The following is a 24196-nucleotide window of genomic DNA, read 5'->3' as shown; positions in this document are numbered from 1 at the left end:
CCCACAGTTTAGACAATATGACTGGCTGAAGCACCAGAAAGGAAAAGCCCCAATTCAGCAGAAGCCAGACCACGGATGCAGAGACAGCAGAGGGTTTTAACAGTCATACAGAGCTGAGTATCCATTCAACTTGTGCAGAATCACCAGAGTTTGCCTAGCTTTGGCGTAGATAGATACTCACATGCTGAAGTGGCGCGACTCTGCAGATTCACAGTTTCTGTCAAATTCCACCAAATATGACTCAGCACCGACCAGCCAGAGTACTTCCTTTTCTCCTTCTCAGACCCGAGTCATACTTTCCACTTGGTGTAATAGTAAAACCTAGTTCAAGAGGCTACTGACCCATGAAGAGGGAGATGATTAGCATCAGATGATGATGAGCGATGAGATAATCCACAACGAGTCAATTCTTACAAAACAAGCAAAACAATCCATAGGAACAGAGAACTATCTCTAAGTCCAAATACGTTCAAGGCAAGGCAAGGCAAGGCAAGTTTATTTATATAGCACCTTTCATACACAGCGGTCATTCAAAGTGCTTTACAAATTAGAAAATACACAGAGAAGTCATATAAAAAATAATAATAAAAAAACATGTAAAAGAATAACAGTAAAAATGGAAAATAAAAACTAAAATAAGAGTCAAGAAGTAAAATTAAAAACATGTAAAAGAACAACAAGGAATTGGAAATAAAATTAAAATAAGAAAAAAACATAATATAAAAGTGCCGTTACAGAATAAAAGTGGGCGGAGCTGCAGTGTTTTAAACTGAGCTGAAAGCCTGATCAAACATGTAGGTTTTCAGTCTGGATTTAAACATGTTTAGTGTTGGAGCTCTTCTAACACTCTCTGTTAACTGGTTCCATTTAAGAGCAGCGTAGTAGCTAAACGCTGCCTCTCCGTGTTTAGTTTTTACTTTAGGCAGCTCTAACTGACCAGTTCCTGATGATCTGAGAGTTCTGCTCGGCTCATACTGCTGGAGCACATCAGATAAATATGCTGGTCCTGCACCATTAACACATTTATACACCAGTAACAGTACCTTAAAGTCTATTCTGTAACAGACTGGTATCCAGTGCAGGGATTTAAGGATGGGGGTGATGTGCTCCCTTCTTTTACTTCTAGTCAGAACTCTGGCTGCTGAATTCTGAATCAGCTGAAGCTGTTTGATGGTCTTTTTTGGGAGTCCAGTTAGGAGTCCATTACAGTAATCAATCCTACTAGAAATAAAGGCGTGGATGAGTTTCTCCAGATCTGCTTTAGACAGAAAATCTCTGATCTTATTTATGTTCTTGAGGTGATAAAATGCTGATTTGGTGACGGCTTTGACGTGACTGTTAAAAGTGAGATCAGAGTCCATTTGTACACCAAGATTACGCACTAGTTCTTTAGATTTTAGACTTTTTGAATCCAGATAGGCAGCTAGTCTGTGCCTCTCATTACTATTCCCAAATAAAATAATCTCTGTTTTATCTTTAAGGACACCTTCTGAATGAAGTTTGAAGCAACTCCAGATCTAGCTTTTAAAAACTAGGTGAGATAATCCACAGATGAGTACCAATCCAGCAAATCCAACATCAATTTTGCTAAAATCTCTTTACATGCAGCTTGTTTCCCTCGCAGTCCAGAACGATGTCAAAGTGACCATGAACCACCACTCCGGAGCCAGAGAGAGAGAGTGAGAAAGAGAGTGAGAAAAAGTGGGAGTGAGAGAGGTAGAGAGGAAGGGAAAGAGAAAGAGTGAAAGAGAGAGCTAGCACAAGGAGATCAATAGTCCCGAACAGTAGAAGAGAAGCCCCAGGGGAACAGCCCAGTTTTATATCCAGCCCCTCATCCCGGGTCGGTTTCTCCTTCAGCAGGACAGCAGCACTGTGAGCCAGTAACTGCTCTGAGCTCCAGACCTTCAAACGAGACTCAGTGAGGCATTAAACCAGGCAGCCGGGGAGAGCGTGAAAACACCAGAATGTGAGAGACGTATGTTTAAACATTAACACTGCGTCCCATCAAGCATGTCAAGAGGAATGCAGATGTGCAACCAATCTAAAAATGGTTACAGAAAAGCATGCCTGAACCAGTTTCCACCCTGGAACACATCTATCTTCTGGTGGGGTTTGGGATCAATATTTCATGTAACAGTATACAGGCTTAAAAACAAATCATGCCCAATAAACAGAAACAAAGTACAAAGTACAGGTGTAAACAGGACACAATGTGTCTCTAGGAAGCATCAGTTAGCTGGAAACAAGACAATAAGAAGCTAATACACATGGCTGCTCACAAGGGAGCAAAACCAGGTGCATTTTCTGGCATAATCTCCTTTTTATCGGGCTGAAGAGGCTGTCCATCCCGTTCCGTCCCGTCCCCCGTCCTCCAGGGAAAATGAGGTGAGAAATCTGATCACAAGTGTTCACAGGAGACACATTTACAGAGGTGTCAAGTCACAAAGTACACATTATCTGTACTTTCTACTACTACTACAGTTTAAAAATAGCCTTGTTACTCCTATTTCATTTCAGCCTGTTTTCATTTAGACTTCTCATCGTTCAAAAAAAGCCCCATCCAAATCAATCTCTCCATCCAGATTGAGTGAATCTGATTGTGATTGGATGTAGAGAAGTTTAAACATATACCATTCCAAAACCCTATTGGTTTATACTGTGATCCACCACACCTGCACATATTACACCCACACTCCAGCAAGAACATAGCAGACGTATGTAGCCTAGTATGAAGATGATCCGTGCAGAGACTCAAGAGAGCTCCAGACAAACTCCAGTCCAACTAAGCTTTTTTAATATATTTACAATCTACTAAAATACATTCATTTTTAATGAGCATATATGCAGCTGAAATACTAGGGAGCCTAGTGCAAAATCCTGTTCCATCCTGAAACACCTCAACTGGTGGAGCTTGAGTGGAACCTTGCTTAAAATATACCAGAATTTACATCAATATTTCAAATATTATAGGCCTGAAGATCAAACACACCAAACAAGCCCAGGCTGCTGCAGAAGACTGGAGTTCATTTCCTGCAGCAGGGTTCACTGATGCTCCTCAGATACAGGAAAAAGGGGGTCTTTTCAAACCAACACACACACACACACACACACACACACACACACACACACACGGGTACTGGTGGGCTGGGGGAGTCAGGTCGGCTGGAAGTTTCCACTTTGTTGGCGTTTTTATCTTCCTGGTCATCTGTTCCCAACACACACGCCGAGAAAAAGACTTCCTGTTTTGCCTCCATTGTCACACTTGTGCACTACATGGCTGGACACGTCTAACTATAGCCTGGCCTGCGTGTGGAGGAGCTGCTTCCTCTACACAGCAGAGGCAGACTTTAAAACAGAACAAACAGAACTCAGACTTAGTCTCAGCACAGAGAGAGAAGATGTACAGCGGTTTTCTTCATTTTTATCTACTCCAGAAAACCCTCTTGGCTTTCTCTTGGCAGTACAATTTGTGTGTGTGTATTTGCAAAGCTGTGTCAGCAATGGGGGTAACTAAGTAGCTCTATGCATATGTAGGCCTGTTATTATTAATATTATTATTATTACACTTTCAACGTATCGTAAAAATATGGAGATGGCCTCAATTTTTTTAACTGCCTGCATTACTCTTTAAAAGGTTGACTGTTTTATTGTTATTATGCAATTATAATTATTATGAGAATAATAATATTTTGTGTAATAATCTTTGGGATAGTCCATTCTACCCAAAAACTATTTTATCCTGAAGTTATCATTACTTGTACATATGTAGTTTATTGACAATCTGAACATGTGTAGATAATCTTTAGAGGGTAAAAGTATACCAATCCAATACAATCTGACTAAAAATAGTTTCTATATATACTGCAAAATGGTTAAGTGACTCAATGATAAATTATCCCTTTATAGTGTTAGACACAGAACTTTAAAAAAAAAAAGGTTTTCTACTATTTTGATGAAATATTAGGCAGTATCATTTTTGCATGGATTGTCACTATGATTCTATTCAGAAGACAAGGCTTCCCTGAAGAACCCCATACATTCCTACACTGTTAATTAAGCCCTTTTTAAAAGAGAGACATCAAACGCTAGCCAAAATCATTCCATAACAGCAGCAAAACCATATCTGCTTACCTCAGTCCCTCAGTTCACAAGCAGAGTGAAGAAGCAAGAGAGCTGGCCTGCAGCAGAGCATGGTAACTGTGGTTAATGTAATTTAGCCTGGGCCGTATTGACCAGTGTAGGAGGAGGTTTCCTCTCCCCGTAAACATCACTCCAATATGGTCGCTCTCAGGACCATTTCATGTTACATAAGACAGATGTTAAAAACAATCCCAACCAACACAAACCTATTCCGCTCTCACACCTTCAGACTCCGGGCCTACACAAGGACCAACAAACTGCCAGCACACACAAACACACACTTTCCACACAGGAGATACCTACTAAACACCGCTCGCCAGCAAAATCCCCCCGTACCAAAACAGGATAACGTCTGTAGAGCGGCAGACAAAACGCCTCACGCTTACAAATCTAAAGCGGATGCTCAAAACAATGCGGCTGTAGCGTCCAGGCGGGAATTTACCTGTTCAGATTAAGTGCTGCTGGAGATCAGCGGAGAAAACTGTGGCGAGCAACGGCTGTCGTTAGAACTCTGTGGAAGTCCTCTCTCTCTTTCTGTACCTCATTCCTCCTCTCTCACTCACTCTGAAGCCAAGTTGCAACTCCCTGCTCCAATAACCCCTGACCCACAGGAAGTAGACACAATGGACTGAAAATAACGGGCGAGAGAGAGCGAGAGAGAGAGAGAGAAAGAGAGAGAAAGAAAGAGAGAGAAAGAGAGAGAGAGAGAGAGAGAACCTCCTCCCATTAGGTTCCTCTCCTCCACCCACACCAACACCCGTCTTTGAGTACTGGAGCAGGGCCACAGAGGGCCCTGAAAATACTATCCGAATACTTTACATTCCCAGTACAATCTCCAGACCCCACCCCGGCCAAGTGCACAGGAGTAATCAGGCACCAACTGTCACCAACAGAGTGGAGTTCAGGGCCTCACAAGACACACACACACACACACACACAAACACACAGAGAAACATACACAGAGAGAATCATACACACAGAGAAACATATACAATTATTAAGACTAGGCCTCTCACAATATTATACTGGAACATCAAAAACCGCAAAAAAACAAGACTAGAACTAATGTCATGCCTTACAGATCATCCTGGGAGAAAAATAAAAAATGAAAAATAGTAGAAGCGGTCAGTCACAGCAGAGGATAACATTAGCACTAGCAGCGAGAAAAATAAAGCAACCCAAGTCGTCAAATATATGGAAGCATGTTGCATTGAAGCCTTAAAGTTTAATTTAATGCCAATATTTCTGTATTCTTGTGATTCCAATATTCTTTACCCAGCCATAGCACTCCATCCCAATCTGGGACCAGAGCTATTCAATTCCTATATGCTCCAGAGTAAGTAATAAAGACAATAAGCCCATATATGGCACACATACACCCACAGTTGAAAAAACTCTGATTAACTGTCTAGATCATATTAAGATCTGAAGGTGTCTTTTTTTTGCAGCTAAACAAATAAAGATAAACATTTATGGTGAACAGAGCTGATACACTTTTACTAGGGCTGGGGCGACGCATCGACATAATCGACGTCATCGATTACAAAAATACATCGATTTGCATAACGTGCGTCGGCGCGTCGTAAACATGGCGGCGCCTGTGGAGAGCATTAGAGGTTAGATCGGGCCCAAAAATTCCAACTGGCTGTTTTCGGGCTGTTTTAATGAGCGAAATATGATCAGAATTATGTTAATTAACACGGTAACATAGAAGCATAGAACTATTATTTAATTAAAATGATTTTTAAGAACAGCTAAACACAGTGCTGCAGGTCAAACGCGGAGGAGTTCACGTGCGAGAGAGAGAGAGAGAGAGAGAGAGAGAGAGAGAGAGAGAGAGAGAGAGAGATTTGCTTGTTCTACTCACAGGTGAAGGTTCTCTTTGATCTCCTCGTGCTCATATTCTAGTCCCATTCATAATTCTGCAGCTCCCTCAGTGTTTTCTGCCGTATTTTGCGGCTAGCGCGAGCGCTTACAACTGACACCGCGGACCGCGAGGTGCCGCCGCGTTTGTGCCGAATCCGACTCTCTGCTGAATCTGACTCCCGCTTCGCGGACAGAATCGGCACAACACCCCCGCTGTAGAACTGCGGTAGTGAAAACAGCGCTTATAAATAAATTAGTTTAGTTTCACTTTCAGTTTTCGTTATTTTTTAAAAAATAAAAATATAATTAAAAAACAGACGCCTACATCTCGGACTATTTTCTGGAGCCCGGGTCGGATTTACGGGCGGGCCTCGGGTCATGTCGGGTTCGGGCAGAGAATCTAAGCTCTAGAGAGCTTGGACTCCGGAGAGCAATCTCCAGCTACAAAAAAACGCCAGCGGGCATCTAAAGTTTGGGAGCATTTCACGCAAAAGGGCAACAATGTGGTCCTCTGCCATACGTGCAAAAGGAGCACTTGAAGCTCAAACATCCAGGAGCACTATGTCAACAGGGTCACACAGTAAGTTACCGTTTACATCAGGGTCTCCGCGGGTGTCCTTAAAAAGACTTAAGGCTGTCTACCAAAGGTTTTAAACCTGCCACAGGCAGAAATTATACATTTTTGGTTTATATTTGTGCATGGCATTTCGCAGTTTCCAGAAACAGTAGCATTATTCATAAGTTCAGGTGTTTAGCTAAGCTAGCTGCCTTAAGTTATTTTAGCTAGCGCCGTCGGCGCTGCGGTGTCACACCGTTTTCTGTCACCGTCGGAATTTTGTGACCAGTGCTCACGGTTATGAGCGTTCATTGGCAAAACGGAAGCTTTCTATACCTACACCTTACCCTCAGCCCTAAACTGAACCGTTTTGGCCAGTCGGGGTAAACATTAGAAACGAACACGTTTCGAATCGGCCAGTGCACCGGTCTGCTGAGAACTACTTGCCAGTGGTCACAAAATCTAGCGGTCACAGAAAACAGTGCAACACACGGTTGTGGTGTATGGGAGCTTATCCATTTTTAGCGTTATAGATCTAAACAACGTGCTGTACATGTAAGTGATTATAAGTGTGGGGTTTGGTTTAGTAGGCTTGTGTTGTTGTTGTTGTTGTTGTTATTATATATAAATATAGTAATTTATCGTTTGCTTTAAAACGTAAAATAATTATTTAAATATGTTTCTCAATGAATAGATTAGTCGACTAATCGAAAAAAATAATCGTTAGAATAATCGTTTAAAAAATAATCGTTAGGGACAGCCCTAACTTTTACACATTTATAAAATCCTTGTTTCACACGTAATTAACAGCTGCAAAACAGCATTTTTAAGCTAGAAATACCATTCTCTCAAACTTGTCATTATAGCTAGATTACTGCATTTCTTTCTCTCTGTTCTAATGGATCTCAAAAAAATAAACTACAACTAATTGAAACTAGATGATTTCCTAAAAAAAAAAAAAATCAAACAAATTATATATTGCATGTAAGCGTTTCACTATAACTATATTTTTAGGATGGAGTATTAAATTATTTTAAGTGACATTTTATTGTCAATGATACACTAATAATAAAACAACATGATGCTATTACACACTTTTTGTATATCATGCATTATATGCATAGATCAGGAAATAGCAATGCTGAGCAAAAATCATAATGTGTATCATATTGGCAAGAGCCCTAGCAAGGACACACATCAGTCTTGAGGTCTTTGTCTTGAGAACCACCCTTGAATTACCCCCGTCTGTGACAATACACAGCTCAGTCACAGCCACCCAGCATAATTGAATTTCAGCCAAATACTAACCACACCAAATCACATTCACCACACAGGCCAGGATTGATTTGGGCCAAATCAAATTGCGCCTGTATGACTAAGGAAGAGAGGGCCACTCAGGAAATGGACTGCCATGCCCTATAGAGATAAGAGAACGGACACAGCATCCCCGAGCATCCTCAGCACACTTCTACTGCACTGATTAGATAAGTGTCAGACAATACCAGCTCAGATGGCTGTCACTCATTTAATTTATTACCATCATATAAGGTGGCAGAAGAAAGACACTTCTGAAGCAGTGCAGACCCATGCAGTGGGTGTGTGCGTGGGTGTGTGTGTGCAGGAACAAAGAAAGTGGGATTGACTTGAGTGTGTTTGCTTAACCTTGAAGCATCAGTGTGCAGCAGCAGCTCTCTCTGTTTTGACTGAGTGAGGGGTGATGTTTGCTAAATGCACTCTATCAGAAAGCTGGTATCTCCAGAAGGCCCTGCTCAACCCTTTACCCTTTAACCTAACTCCATTTTCACTTCTTGTTCCTAATATTTTCACCAAATCAACATTTGTAGTTTAACAGTTTGTAATCATGATCTCAATAAAAATTGTAAATAGATTGTAGACAAATGTTAAAAAACTGCTGCAATATGTTACCCTTGTGCTTGTGAAGCTTTAAACAACACAAGCTCTGAAAATAATGTGGAATGATCAAAAAATGTTTTTAAAAATTATTCTAAAAGCAGTCATACACTAAAAAGCGAAACAATCAAATCAAAAAGCCAAAACTTACGTACTTACAACTAATGTAAATGTACTCAAAGTATATATGTGAAGTTGTGTAACAATGTGTAAAATGGCTGATTAAACATATTATCCATGTATATTCATTCAATTTATAATAAGTATATAGTTATTTATGGGGTGGCTTTTTAAATTGATTTAAAAAACAAAATACATGTTCGTACTAAATTATTGTCCAGCCCTACTATGAACATGACAAGTGATTGTCATTAATGTCTACAATAGCAACCTGACAGGTAGGAATGCACAATGATAAATCAAAATTAGAATCATAATTATATCGACCGATATAAGGCCAATCATCATCAGGCCAATATGTGGCCATTTTTTTTTTAAACCAATACTCGCTGATGTATTTATTGTATGTCAAGGACCAAAAAAAAACACATAGAAAGTATATGTAAAAAGATTATTTTTTTTTATGGCAGATACACATCATGCTAAAAGAAACTACAAAAATGGCGTGTGAGAGCTACAACACCAATATTTCTGATAGTGCAGTTGTGGTAAATGTTATGCAGGGGGATAAGAAGTATCTGCAAGCTGGGTTTCAATTTGCAGGAAAATATGCAGACTATCAGATCAGACAAAAAAATAAAAAATAAAAACTTTATTCACTTTCAAGGACGAATCATTTCTTACAGTTTGCACTTAAAATAACCTATATCTTAGGCTTTTGTGTAGTATTGTGTGGTATGTAAACAATATTACTTTTAACGTTCATTTATTGTTTACAAGCTTCAAAACATACAAAAGAGACATCTCTCCGATCTATGCAGTTCTTCTATTGAAAATACACAAAATAAATTGTCTCCTTGTGATTGAACCATAATGAACTGATTTATATCTTTACAACCTTAAACAAGGTTATATGGTATTATAAAGAATTATAAATATTATCTGCTGCTACCAGCTTTAATTAATTAATAGCAACATATTCACACAAACGCACACAGTAGTTCCCAGTGACCCCCTGTAGAACATCCTGTTCAGCAGCAGGCCTGGAGGACACTTGTTAATGTGCACACACACGCCTTGACCTCCCCCTTCTATTAAGAGTACACTGTCCTGACACTACACAGCCAGACTCTAAAGTGCTATCTGAGCATGTTTATTTACCTCGGCTAATCTGTGCAGTATATGATGACTTTCAACTTCATCTTATTTTGTGGACTAAATGCATCCTACTAAATGCACTTAAATGCATCCAGCTACTTTAAGTTGCATCCATTGCTGAATGAATGTGTTTGAATTAAGTTACACTTATATAGCACCTTTCTAGACAGCGATTACAGCAGCCAATCGCAGACAGCACACTCTCAACCGGAAACGACCGTCCCCCTGGAGGACTGCATTGAGCACTGAGGGGTTTGTCTAGTACTCAAATAGAAGTTCTATTGCAAGTAAGTGGCAAGAAAAAACAGGACTTTCTCGAGAAGAAAGATCAACATGAACCTGTTGACTATATATCCAAGGTCAATCAATGACTAGATGGGTAACAAGCACCCCCAGTCTTGAGCTGTGGATCAACAGAACTGTGTTCTCTGAAATTACAGAGCTTGATTTCGTACTTTTGGGCTAAGTCGTGGAGTTGGTGATGAGGTGGGGGTACTGATTATCCAATATAGGGTTGTCACGATACCAAAATTTTGACTTCGATACCGATACCAACTGTAGTATCACGATTCTCGATACCAAAACGATACTTGGAAGAAAAAAAAACAATAAAAATATCTGAACATAAAATGTTTATTTTTGACTGAACTGGATTGAACACTGAACAATCGGTGCAAACGTTTTTATTCTAAAATGAAACATTTGAACAAAAAACAAGTTTCGTTATTATAACCTTAACTATAACATAATTATCTAAACACTTCCTAAAAACTAAAACCTCTTCTTTTCTGAAACTACACTGTGGGAAGTTTCTTTGCCTGTTTAAGGTTCTTAGCCAGGAAAACAAGTGTGTCCACATGGTCTTCTGTCAACCTTGTTCTCCTTGGACTGCAGATTAACCACACGTGCGTTATCACATGCAGCCTCGAAAATTACGCTTTTAATAAGGAGATAAAGTGGATATTATTTTTTTTTCTGCCTCAGTTTATTTCATGCGCTGTTTGTATATAATTGGGGATTGCAGGAGACGGATTGATGGATTCTCTTAAGTCTGGTTTTGAAGGTAAGAGCGTGGGGGAGCCGCTGGTGGGGGTTGAGGGGGTGGAGGGAGTGACCTGAGGTAACCCTGCAGCGAAAAACAAGCAGCTTTTAACTCTGAACACGCGCTGTGACGCGCTCTTTCAGCTCTAATTCAGGAACCGTACATCCTACAGTAAAACGGAGCGAATCCGGAGAGACAGACGGTTCGAATGGTGTATAACATGTCCGCATTCGATCAAATATGGACGTACGAGAAACGGAAATATGAAAATTATGATTTCATATTTTCAGAAGCAAGCCATATTTCGCCCTAAATGTTTATTTTCTGAAAGGAGATCCAGCTAAATAGGCTAGATAACTGAAAAGCAGAGATTCTAAGCTTTAAAATGGCATATTGGGTGTCTATATTGAACCTATAACTATTCATAAACACAGCCAGATATTAAATATTATAAATTTCTGGCCCGCCGGCGGGCCAGGGCTAGTAAATCTTAGTAAAGCTACAGACAGAGTGTATCTTGACTAACTCCACTAACCTGTCGACTTCTCAGCTCTTTGTAGAGATCAGGGTGCTTGTCTGCTAAATGCGTAGCCAGGTTGCTGGTGTTCCCTCCTCTGCACTGGATAGACTTATAACACCGTTTATAAACTGGGTTTGTGGTGTTGGTCGGATTCCCTTCTTCATCAGCGATGTAAGCAAAATTTGCCCACACTTCACTCCTCGCGCCCGTTTTGTCCACAAGTCGCGGACGAGAGACATCTGTTATTTTAGACGTCGCCATTCTACACTCGCCGCTGCTCTCTCTCGCTGCTGCTCTGCTGGCTTGCGCGTGCGTGTGTCGCTCAAGCGAGTCAAATGAATCGATTCACACGTGAATCGATTCATTTGTTCAGAACACTAAGTTTATCTGAATCCTGCCACACCGACTGCTGCGGTGTGAATCAGTTTTCTTATGAACTGAATCAAATCGCGCCTACTAATTTGACTCATTTGAAGCTAGTGACTGGGCTATATAGTATCGAAAGCATCGAACGCTAAAGAACCGAATCGTTTGTGATGACGTAGTATCGAAAAAGAATCGAACCTTCGGTACACCGTGCAACTCTAATCCAATATCCAATATCCTGGTGTCACAAACACTCTGGTTGCTGAATACAATCAAGTCCTCACAACTTGATGCTTCGATATCTAGGAAAGATTATTTTCTGGACAGTAGACACAGCTACTACAACAAAAGCAGAATAAACTCGAGCTGCATAACACAACAGAGGTTGGGGTCATCCAAATGTAACTGCATAGGAAGCAGAAGAACCACTGATTGGCTGTTTTCTATCCCCTCCAACATTCACTTTTCAAAAGATATAATCTTTAACAACGAAACTCCAAGCAAAATCTTCATACTCTCCTGTTGAACTGTTTTTCTTTCTGACTGGTTATTAGGGGTGGGCGATATGGCTCTAAAATAATATCACAATATTTCATGGTATTTACACAATAACGATATTTTTAACGATATAAGTCAATGATCCAGAATGTCATGATACTAGTAATGCACTCCAAATATCTACAAATAAAAATTGTTATTTCTTGATCTATGTATATAATGCATGATATACAAAAAGTGTGTAATAGCATCATTATGTTGTTTTATTATTAGTGTATCATTGACAATAAAATGTCACTTAAAATAATTTAATACTCCATTCTAAAATAAATGATACCGGACATATAGATATAATCTGTCTCTAGTAGATATATAATGAGTAATATCATGAGTAAAAAAGTGTCAATTTTTCTTTTGCTAAATTAGGTAATTAGGGGTGGGTAAAAAGGCACGATATTTCAGGGTATAATATCGTTCACGATATTTACATTTTTTGGCGATATTATCAAGTACGATACGATATGGCACACCCCTACTGGTTATTCATGAAAAGTGATTTAAACCAATTAACACCTTGCTTACTGGATGAAGTCAATCCCCCTCAATTAATGACAGAAGACGATTAAGAACTACGTCAGAAAATCTAGGGCCACACACATGTTGCTTCAAGTTCTTTAACCGTTTCAAATGCTGCCATTATGGAGCGCCATTTTCAATTAGGCAATTAGGTGGTGTTCAGACAGTATAGTTTTGAGAGGAATCGACCCTACAGTCTAATCGCCAGTGGAAACTGGAGCTCCATACTAGGAGCAGTCTTAGCCCACCGACTCAAGCTATACATAGACTTGCTTTGGCTTTTCTCATTTGCTGCTACCATACATAGAGACAGACCATTATATCACTGCCTGGTGCGTCACAGCTGCCTTTTCCATGAGCTTATGGAATGCATCTTGAACACACACACACACACACACACACACAGACAAACAGAAACACAGACAAACACAGACACACACAAACACATCTTCCTATAATCCTATTAAAAGTAATGAGTAAAGCTATAAGCACTGTCGAGACTAACAATACATACAGAAATTACATCACAACTTAAGAACTATACCATACATTGAAAACTGCAAATATTAAGTGTGCATAGAGTACTGTGCAAAAGTTTTAAGCCACTGTAAAAATTCAGAAAGAGTTCAGAAAGCTACTTATCACACTGCAGGTAAAATTGGCCCCATTTCATATCTTTTTTTTTGTCAGTGTGAACAGCAAAAAAGAAACTAAATCGGATTGTTTTTTATTCCAATTTGGGCCTTATGTGGGACTGACATTGCAATACGCCAAAATGCAACTTAGGCTAAAGATGAACAAAAACTACATGAGAAGAAGGGAACATATACTTGAGAAAAACAGTAAACGAATGACATGAGTAAGTGGTTGCAGTGGAGAGATATTCAAGGTAGTAGATCTCAAAATATTTGTGGTGATGTCACTGTTTAAACCAAATTAGAAGGCATGTGTCACAACCGTTTCATGTTTCTAATGATATGGCCGAACACGGTCACAAGCTGAAGTGGCTAGAAAGTCAAAGGAATATAAAAGAGCCCAAATGGATCCAAATCAAAGAAGTGGGCTTAGCCAAATAATGTAGTATTTTTACAGAGACCTCAAACACATTCTAAGTGATAAGCCCAACTATCAGCCAATGGAACTGCCTTATATCTTCTGGATTGCTGGCTAAGAAGAAACTGAAACTTGATGTGAAGTATTTGACAATTCAGATAATTGTCGGATATAGATCACATTAAACATATAGTGTGAACAGCCTAAATTAAACACCAGATTTGGTAAAAAAAAAAAAATAAATAAACAAATGGGATTTGGGATTCTTTTCACCTTACAAACACAATAACATTCATTTAGAAACTGCGCGATTTTACATCACTGTGTTCATTACAACATTTCCACAGCTTACCTCATGTGAGACTACTATTATTTACACTTTATAATAGTTTCTGGTTTGGTAAATCTGAGTAAATTTGAGAACTATTTCTAAAAACATACAACTATGTTGCTCTTTTAGCACTCCCCAAAGGCCTTGAACCTCCCAAAGCCTTCCTCAGATATCAGACAGTGATTGTTGAACGGCATACATCATAGAAGAAACAAGGTCACTGATCAATAGCTATTAACCAGACGCCTATCCAGGCTTATCCAACACCCTCCTCCCTCCTCACATACCCATAAAGCTATGAACTCAGCTGCCCCATGCTATTGTTTACCGTCTGCAGCTCTTGCGTAGAAACACAGTCTGAAAATAACTTCTGCATGTGACAAATTTCAACCACTACAAGCGCAAGTTCATTAAAAGGCCGTCCAAAGGTCAAGAATTACGTCCGTGCAGCCACTCCATGAATAGTGAACAGTATGGCAGGGGTTTAGTAATAGAGGCCTTTGGAAACAAGGAGCATGACATCAGAAATTTTAGACATGGTAATGGAGCAGAAACACACAATACGACACACACAATATTAAAGAGCACTTTCACTGAACTCTCAATGATTTTAACTTATTGATTCATTAACACATATGGTCCAGTCCCCACATGGTACAGAAAACAAGTACATGCATATACAATGGTATTTCTCTGCCAGTGATATTGACTTCTTTGTTACTTATGTCATTTAACAAAATATATATATATTATTACTAGGATATTTGGTCCCAAAATGGTACTTCAGTGTGTGCACACACTGGAATTGATGTGCTAGTGTGACTACTTCCAATAATCTCTACACTTCTTTGTTATGTTTTTTTTTACATCATCATTAAGATACTTGGTTCTCACATGGATCTAAAAAGCAAGTGTTTACATACTTGTTGGTGTTACTATATTAAAAAGCACCTTCAATGAGTTTTGTGTTTCTAGAACTTATTAAGCACCATTAAGACATTTGGTTCATAAAGGGTACAAAAACAAGTGAATCAAGTCAGTAAATACTTTCACTGATGTCTGTATTAATTATTTTATTAAATATATTTTATTAATTATTAATGATAACATAGATATTTAATTATATATTTTTCTACTATCTAGGGCTGTGCAATATATGGACAAAAATCAATTTATTTAAAACAAAAAACAACAAACACAAGATACAATATATAAATATAATATAATATTGTGACTGCTATTAGGGCTACTATCAGAATATATTCACACACACACATCCTTATTACCATGAAGCTACATTCATGTGCTTCTGGACAGAAGACACAACATGGTTCAATTATGTCATATAAACATACAATTAAAAAAAATATTGATCTAGGAAAAATGACAGTTAGTAATATACTTATAAGATACACAGTTAGCTATTTATTATTACATTTCTATTTAATTAATATTAAATACAGCATTATATATATATATATATATATATATATATATATATATATATATATATATATATATATATATATATATATATATATATATATATATATAGTACCATAATGATTGCACCATATCTTAATTTTGGTCAATACAATATAATACCGATATCGACATGAACAGTAAAACCTTGCACTTTACATGTAGTGATGAATGATAAAAAAAAAACAATGTATCGTCTGATGACCTATCTATATCTGGAAGTAATTTTAAAATCAGCAGGCTAAGTTATGTTTTAGTTCTCTCCTAAAAGGCTGCAATTATTCTGAAAAGAGAACTGAGAAGAGAAAGAGAGAACTGGCATAAATCTTTCCTTAACTTTCATCATTAAGATGAATTGCTCAATATACTTGGGGTGGGTGATATGGCCCTAAACTAATATCACTATATTAAATAATTTTTTTTTTTTATTGTGTCACAAATGTTTGCGATATTATTGCATACGATATGATGCGACACCACTAGAGCACACACAGACAGTGTCTTCTTGTAGTCATCTTCCCCCTAATCTACCCTGTCTCCTTGCCCCTCTCTGCCTGTACAGGGGCAGCAGTTACGCTGGAATAAAAAGGTCAGCAGAGTGGCGAGTGAGTCACCCCCACTGCCCCTCTCTCTCTCTATCCTCTCTCTCTCTCTCTCTCTCTCTATCGCGCTCAATGTCACATGCCTTCGTCAAAGCTGCAACGTTCGCATTCAACACATTCCACTGCCCTGACTCGTCTCTGTTCACATGACTGGAGCTCTGCCCTGCCCGAGCTGCAGCCGGCCCAAACAATCCCCCCTTTCTACAGCCCTGCAGGCACGGTCCATTTGCGCGGTACCGGCAAGCGTCCAGGCCAAAATCTCAGCACACGCCAGCTACTGGCCAGTCACGGGAATGTCAGCGTCATCTGATCATTTTAGTATGAATTTGTGCATAAAAACAGTGATAATTCTGCAACAACAATATAATGTATACAATTACACATCAGGGTAGTCACAATATCAATTTCCACACATTAATATTAATATACTTTTTAAAATATCAAGGTTGTGATTCTCCATGCACTGTAACTCAGATACACATTTTCACAAACGGAAACAGTTTGCACTGCTAACATTATATTTATATTGTTAAAAGTATTTTAAAAAATGAGCCATAAAATCAATACATTATTTGCAATTTATGTCAAATCATTCAAAAACAGTCTGCAACAATAGAGACAAGATTACAATGATGTGAAACAATGATTGGATCAGCAGGTGCAAATGCTATGAAAACATCCTAAGCGGGAAGCTCAAATCCAATCTGCTTCAGTAGCTGTAACCAATCAGAACTGTCTTAGTATATAGTCTGATCAATCATATGCAGTACAACTAAGTATAAATAACTGTAGAGTATTAATGAGTATATTACTGATATGTTCTTTCAAATCCTTACCGATTTATTTTTATAAGAACATAACACAATATTTGACAAATATACGATTAGCATGGTTTTCGCTCTTATTATAAAATATTGCCTAATGTTTTCTCAATAACAAAATGGCAAAAACACACTATACCAATTTTAGGTTTACAGACTTTAAAATAAACCTGTGATTTCGATATTTTTGGATACAAATATTTTGAACAAACATAAATTAGGCACACAAAAAAATTTAACTATTCATCTCACACAATTGATTTTTTCGAACAGTTTTTCTGTTACATTTGCACTTCCCATATTAACAGTATCATCTTTCTTCAACCTAACGTTAAATCAGTAAGTTAACTTGCATATAAATTTAGACCAACATTGTATTAAAGTAAGGTCTTTGACATTTTTAAGATCATTTGAAGATAAATTTAAGATATTTTAAAAAAATTAAGACCTTTTTTGAGCTAAATAAATGTAAAGATGTTAAAATAAAGATCATCAGAGACCCTGTAAAAATGGTTTCACAAGCCTAATCTTGTTTTGACATTGACTTAAATACATAAGCAGAAAACATACACTGGCTTTTGTCTCATTGCAAATACCACAGCACATATCGTCTCATGAAATATGATATATTGTGATTACCCGAAGGCACAGGAATACAGAACAGCAGTACTGTATAAACTAGTATGGGTTTATACTAACCTTGACTACAATCACTGATGTAGATCAAGTAGCTTCTAATCCAAATGTCTCCAGCACACACCTGCTATCTTCTGAGAACTCCAGGTAGAATCCAGAAACGTCAGTAAACGTGGGAGTGTGATCCACTCCTCAGGTTCATACCAAACTTGCTCCCACTGAAATGTTCTTCACTGGGAGCGCACACTCTCCCTCTCTCCCTCAGCTCTCATGAAACACAACTGTATCTGTGTTGGCCCAGAGCCAGGGTGAAGTTATCAGGCCACGCTGTGCAGAAGCTCAGTAATGCAATCAGACGAGCGCAGTGCTGTCGCAGGGGACGATCACTGAGAGTGTTCTCTCTCGCGCTGACTGTCTCTTACAAGCACACATGCATGTAAATGGGGTGGGGGGTGGGGGTGGGCCAGAACAGGCCTATGTGGCCTCACATTAACCTGTGAAATTACGGAGGGTGGCAGCGGCATTTCACAGCTTGTCTCCAGCCCGCCCCCTCCTACGCGTTAGGACCCCACTGGTAACTGGAGCCCAAAACCCAAGACCAACCCCTCCACACACACTAAACACACCCCGAGAAACACACCCAGATCTAATACTGAGAAAGTAAAATACCAGGGTAGGGCTGCAGGATCTGGACAAAATAAACACTATATTTTGAACATAGTGCTTTATAGTGCAAATGTAAAAAATGCCCATATATAATTATTAATGACTAAAGACTAGATATGGGAATCACAAAGCATTGCACAATAACAATGATATATATCATTATACTGTGATACTGCTGAATACAATTATTTGATACTTTTCTCTGATATTCTCTGATATAAGCATCTGTTTTACTAAAGAGGATAAAATGCTCCTAAAGAAGCAAATACCAGGAATTAGTGCTGGGCAGTATACCGGTTCATACGGTATACCATTTGGCAATTTTGAAACGCATATGCATTTTTCACATACCGCCATTAATTTAAAGCCTTAGTGTTATATATTATATGTACTCCTAGCAGTCCAAAGACCTATATAAAAGCCAGTATATAAAAATACCGTAATATACTGTGAAATCGTAAGAAACTACCAGCAATACCAGGAATTATGGATTTATTTGTGTCAGTTTACACAGAATTTCACAATCAATATTCTTCACAGCAGGTTCACCCTAATCATTTGATTAGCGCCACCACATGGAGTAATAAAGCAGTAACCCATCCAAATCATTGAATTCATGTTCCAATTACTTCCATGGCCTCAGGTGTATAAAACCCAGCAGCTAGGCATGCAGACTGCTTTTACAAACATTAGTAAAAGAATGGGACACATCAGATTTGTAACAGGAGTCAATGATCCAGAATGTCATGATACTCCATATATCCAGGATTAAAGGTAAATTAATGATACTGGACAAATATATTCTCCCTCCAGTAGATATATAATGGGAAATGAGAACAGTGTGAATTTTTCTTTTGCTAAAAAGAAAAAAAAAGTGATAATTAGCAGATATGGTAAAGATTTGATCACTACTAAATACTTTCCAAATTTAAGCAGATCTCAGATGTATTTTTGTAAAAGACAAGACAACATTTGCTCAAAAGAACACAGAGAAAATGATCAGGCTGCCAGTAAATTCCCTCTGTAACCTGTTTAGAAGCAAAATCAAACAGAGACTCATTTTAAAAAACTCCAAGACCCCATGTAAGTTTAATCCAGTCCGAATAGGACTATATTGGACTCTTTAGTCTGAGAGCCCACTATCCCCAGCTAGTGTTAAATAGAACTGCAGGATTAGAAATACAAACAGCTCCTCTCTCTGAATCAGGCCACTTGATACACAACGGAGGCTCTAAATGGCCCTCAGACCCAAACAAAAGACTGAGAGAAAGGAAGCAAGTGAAAGAGTGAGAGAGAGAGCGCGCGAGAGTGAGCTAGAAAGCGAGAGAGAGATAGAGAGAGCACGCTGCAGCCATCTGGTAGCCATCAGCAGAGCAGAGGAAATCATCTCCACGCCGCTCTCCATCGCCACAGAGCATCAGCTTTCTGCTGCTACAGCGAACAATCGAGAGAGACAAGAGCTGAGAAAGAAACAGATAGAGAAGTGAAAGAGAAAAGAAAGAACAGATTTGGCAGGCCTGCAGGGAAATTCATTAAAAGTGTGTGTGTTAGCTCTAAACACACACCTGACAGGCCATCAAGTGAGTTCCTAAATGTCACTCCTTACCTTAATATTGCTGGATGGGTTAATTTGTGCATCACATTAACAGTAATACAGCATCAGCAGCTCACTTCACATGTATCGAAAGAAATGTGATAGTCTTCAAAGAGGCACTAAACCCCCCAAATTTAAAAAAGACTAAAATGGGAGGGGTAGTTTGTGAGGGACACTGAATGATGTATGGGTTTAGAGGCAAGGCAAGAGGGAGAGCTGATTGGCTAAGCTGTATCAGCAGCAGTGTGCCTCTGAAAGCGGTGAGACAAGAATGGTTGGACATCAGCAGGGTTTAGGGTTTAGTGGCTCTTTAACCTCCTTTTGGGGGCATTACATGTAACAGGGGGATCCTAATGAGTAATTGGCCTTCCAAATATGGAACACATTTGGATAAAATAAGAAATAAACTAATAAAAACTCATTTTAAACAAAAAAAATATTCATATGTAAAAGTTCATTACTCCATAACCATATATAAGTACATTAACATTACATGAGCGACATAAAGGGCTCTTTAAAATGTATTTTTAAATACAAAATGTTAAAAATGATAAAATTATATATTTTTTATATAAAAAAAAATGCCTGCAAAATCATTTACAGGTGAATCTACTGCCAATATGACCATATCATGGCAATCATAGTACGTTCAACCCAAGAGTCTCCCACAAGAAATTGACAGAAACACGTCTGATTTTCATGGGAGATATGTTACGAAAAATCTTTGCTGTTTAAGGGGGGAAAAAACACATCAGGGCACTGAGAAACTCAGACACTAAAAATAAAAAGCCTCCTGTTTCTGTACTTTCAGCTGTTTTGCAATGTATAATTTGCATGATTTTGCAATGCATATAAAGTAGAAGGTTTACCAGTAAACATCCTCACATTTCTGGACAAACAAAAAAAGCTGCGCCTTCTTGCACTGAATTCCTAAAGCTGACCAAAGGGACCATCTTTGGCCATCTGTGTGTGTTTGTGGGGAAGAACTGAGCTCTGAAAATAGACTGTCTCAAAATGCACAATTCTATTCTTACTCCATGCACACTCATAGCTGCAAGAACATGTGACAGACAAACTCCAGTCTGAGTTCAGAAACACTCCTCCTGTTACTGGAATCTCCACCTTTTTCACCACTTTCTCTTATCTGAGATCACAGTGTGAAAGTGCTGCAGATTCCTAGTGCTGATCTCAGAACATTTTCACACTCCTCCACAATCAAATTTATTCTGTAAATATAAAGACATAAGATCTGCATTCCAAAATGAAAGATCTTCAAGGTTGTTTAGTGAAAGAGAATGGATCTGTACAAATTTTGTATTGTGATACATTTTCTTATTAAAATCACAATAATCCTAAAAAGGATAAGTACTTAAGGATCACTGACCCAACTGTACATTTCATTACAGTAAGGGTAAAAAAATCCTGTTTAATTGGATGATGAGCAGCAAATATTAAATAATAACATTATACTATACTAGAAAAAAACTAGAAAAATATCAGAATCTGTCACTGCTAATGCATTTTGTCTGCATGTAAAAACTTGATAAAAATTTCAAACACTTCTTTAAATATTGTGATATAATATTTACCCCATATCACCCAGATCGTGTACACCAAGGTTGGTGGTTTTTACATTGTTTATATCGATATTAGAATTTAATCATATCAACCAAGATTAAGAAATATATCGCCCAGGACTAAATGCTGCTACTAAAACAAAATCTAACCTAGTCAAATCTTAGCTTTATAGCATGTTTTGTAAAAAAATATATTTTTGAATATTGTTTCATAGTTAAAAGACTGATAACAGACTGCTCTGGGTATTGGCAGAACTTTAAGAACACTAAATAAATCTGTACTTGCATACAGAAACATATTAAAAACATCCTAGACACGCACAAAAAAAGCAAGTGAAGAGACCTAGCATTGCATAATGCATTGAAGAAAAGTGCAAGTGGACATGATCAGTGAGGAGAAGCCACTTAACAGTAGATATACAACAATATTAATAATGAAAAACATCCTTTTAGTAATTATAAGGCACCCTGGGTATATTTATAATGAGAATCAGTTCAAGCTAAATAAAGTTCAAGGTAAATAAATTAGAACCCCTGATCTGCCCAAGTTCACCATTCTCTATTTGACCTTATCTTATCAGAGCTTGGGAAAGAACGTGGCTGAGCAAATACCCGCAGCACATAAAAGAACACATCTGTTTACAAACTGCAGCTGTCCAACCTTTCTGACCAGATGACAATGTGCAAACAGGCGCTGTGTATTCAAGGAGGAACTGACTTTTCCTGTAAGTCTCCACACTGCTTTTAAGGAGCGACTGAAGACCAAGAGCTGATCTCAGATCAGAGTCTGCACTTTACTGTATGTGTAGTCTGTATATTATTTGCTAATGAGATTATTAGAGCTGCAGAATATGTTTAAATAAATAATTTTAACATTATTGCAGTATTCTACACTATTGGGTTGAACCATGTGATGGTATTTTATTGTTATTGTGTTAGATTGCATTTAAAAAAATACATCTGTAGCTGTATATCCCCATGACAATTGATGCCACAACACAAGGAGGGTGAAGACTAGCACATGCCTCTTCCTACACATGGGAAGTCACTTTTCCAACTGCCAATTACCGAGTAGCATCATAGTGCACTCAGAGGAAAGTACAGCGATCCAGTTCAGATACATCAGCTCACAGATGCAGCCTTGTGCTGATCAACATCATCCTTTTAAATGATGAGGGAAAAGAGCGCCCACCCGGAGAGAGCAAGACCAATTGTTCTTTCTCAGGCCTCCAGAAGCTGATGGCAAGTAGTATGACCGGTATTCGAACCAGAAATCTCCTTATCATATCATCCCACTTAGCGCCCCAGGTCTTTACATTGCACTTATAACTGACATCAGTTTCATAGTCCCTAAAATAGAACCCTGAGGGACTCAACAGGATATGCTTAAGCAAACAGTTATAAATAACTTGACAAGAGTTTCTGCATCAGGATTATTAACTAAATAATAAACCTAGAGCTCAATGGCTTAAACAATGACCAGCATGTTTAATAAAAAAAAAAACATTCAGCAATATTCAGGATTTAAATCATTATAATTTATTGTTATTGTTGATTTATTAGTGCATATCTGCCCTACCAACAGCGTTGAGCTAAACCCTACTGTTTAAGACGTACAGTGAACTTCCTTAGAGGTTATAATTAGCTGTTCTTCATGCTCACAGTCTGATGAACACTAAGAATGATGCTTTAGACACATGACTGACTGGCCTGGAAATAGACACAAAACTGGGAAGCAGAATCATCAAAGTGAAACAGACACAAACGTGCACTGAAGAATTGTACTTGGAATTATTATTTGGATTTTTAAAGCCTTTTACTGATGACTTAAATATAAAACAACATCAGATAAAACAGAATGAAATTCTGACTTAATTTCATTGCAATTAACTTCTGCAAAAAGAGCTGCAACAACAAATCAACATTTAAAAAGGTGATTATTCACCAACTAATGCCACTATTGTTTAATTAGCTTGATAATGTTCACAAAATTGCTCATTTACATCACACAAAAACACAAAAGATGCAAAAAAACAGTGAAGACTGTTACTTCACAAAATCAATAAACTAAGCAGGCGTCCAAATATTGTCGTCAGATTTTTTTTTTTAGTTTAGCAAAAACTAGAAACATTGTTGCCTGGAATGATGGGCTGCATTTTCATCTTGGTGGTTGGTGTAGTAGTGGATAACAACACTGTCTGCAAAATATATTGCGTCAGAATCATCATTGCAATACTGGCATGTGCAATTTTACAAGGCAGAGGGCAACCAGGCTGTACTCATCCACCAAAGACAGTTTAATTAGATCTGTTTATTGATGTCTGGTCAAGTTTATTTAAAAAAATCTGGTATTTTGTTTAATATCACAAAATATATTGCACCAAAGAACAACAGTGTAGTGTCAGTTTTTTCAATTACTGTGCACATATACTAGGATTCCCTAGGTAGAATCCCACTGTCTAGCCTGAATAAAAACAAAACTTTTGTTTTACTACTTTCTTTTTCTTGTTTTTATACTTGCTTACAGCATACAGTTCTGAAAAAATTAAGAGACCACTTCAGTTTCTGAATAAGTTTCTCTGATTTTGCTATTTATAGGTTTATGTTTGAGTAAAATGAAAAAAAAAATCTATAAACTACAGACAACATTTCTCCCAAATTTCAAATAAAAATATTGTCAT

The 24196-nt window shown here is 38.1% G+C and overlaps 1 protein-coding gene across 8 annotated transcripts in view; it reads right to left on the bottom strand.

The window, feature by feature from the left end:
- Nucleotides 1–24196, bottom strand: part of gab1 (GRB2-associated binding protein 1) — a 105369-nt gene that overhangs the window by 63294 nt on the left and 17879 nt on the right. The window contains exon 1 of one of the 8 annotated variants that reach the window (XM_049481108.1): nt 17742–18065. The exons of the other annotated variants lie outside the window; for them this stretch is intronic. The gene's annotated coding sequence lies outside the window, so the exon portion shown is untranslated. Of the gene's footprint in view, nt 1–17741; nt 18066–24196 lie in introns of those variants that run through there. 8 annotated transcript variants of the gene reach the window in all.

This window comes from Astyanax mexicanus, chromosome 7 (genome assembly GCF_023375975.1).
Source record: "Astyanax mexicanus isolate ESR-SI-001 chromosome 7, AstMex3_surface, whole genome shotgun sequence".
Classification (NCBI taxonomy): domain Eukaryota; kingdom Metazoa; phylum Chordata; class Actinopteri; order Characiformes; family Acestrorhamphidae; genus Astyanax; species Astyanax mexicanus.
This window is presented reverse-complemented; position numbering and strand designations above follow the sequence as displayed.